This window comes from Limulus polyphemus, unplaced genomic scaffold (assembly GCF_000517525.1).
Source record: "Limulus polyphemus unplaced genomic scaffold, Limulus_polyphemus-2.1.2 Scaffold5039, whole genome shotgun sequence".
Classification (NCBI taxonomy): domain Eukaryota; kingdom Metazoa; phylum Arthropoda; class Merostomata; order Xiphosura; family Limulidae; genus Limulus; species Limulus polyphemus.
Window position 1 is genome coordinate 14,673 of NW_013670649.1, and position 1,131 is coordinate 15,803.

The window sequence follows — 1,131 nt, forward strand, 5'->3', positions numbered from 1 at the left end:
CTGCGTTAATGAGAAGAGTAGGGATGTATTTCAACCTTTTCATCTTCAATAGTTCCGTTGTAGCATTCATTCTAATTAAATGTGCGCCTGTGGAATGTAGACAGAGACATCTGTTGGAAGAAGGTGTAGTAATTATTATTATTACAAGTTGCTTTACTGAATAAATTTCGCCCTTTTGGCTCAGCGTTAACGTTGAAGGCTATTAACGCTAAAAACCGAGTTTCGATACCCGTGGTAGATACAACAAACAAGTAAGTTAATTAATGAATAATAACTTCTGCAACGTTTGTTATTTTGCTGGCCCCCTAGCGGTATGTCTGGGGACTTACAATGCTAGAATTCGGGTTTCGATACCTGCGGTGGGCAGAGCACAGATAGCCCAGTGTGTAGCTTTGTGCTTAATTACAAACAAACAATTATTTTGTTGTCGATGTAGCAATTCCTTCTTGGTTTACACAAGATCAAAACTCTAATAATGATCATTTCCGGGGTTAACTGGTCTTGCTTGCATTTTCTTTTGGTATATCTTCTCCCTGGGATCATTAAGGTTTTTTAAAACAAAAATAAAAATGCCTACAAACAATTTCATTTTGTTGGACGCGGGAACGCTAGAGTAGCTTATTACCTTACTTTAGTTCGAACTTCTTGACACTAGATGGGGTTTGTTACGAACCGTGGAATAAAAGATGGATCACATTTGCAGTCGATCTTGGTAGAACTAAAAGATGCATTATTATATCACAATGTTTGATGCAAGAAAAAAAATCAGTTTATTTAAAAATCAATGACGTAAGCCGTCCTTTAACAGGGCAGCAAATCAAAAAAAAAAAGAAGGACGAGCAGAAGTCCTCCTACTTAAAGGTCAAGATATCACAGAATGCAGCTGAGACGATAACCAAAGATATCAGAGAAAGCAGCCGAGACGATAACCAAATATATCAGAGAATGCAGCTGAGACGAAAGCCAAAGATACCACAGAATGCAGCTGAGACGATAGCCAAATATATCAGAGAATGCAGCTGAGACGAAAACCAAATATATCACAAAATGCAGCTGAGACGATAACCAAAGATATCACAGAATGCAGCTGAGACGATAACCAAAGATATCACAGAATGCAGCTGAGACGAT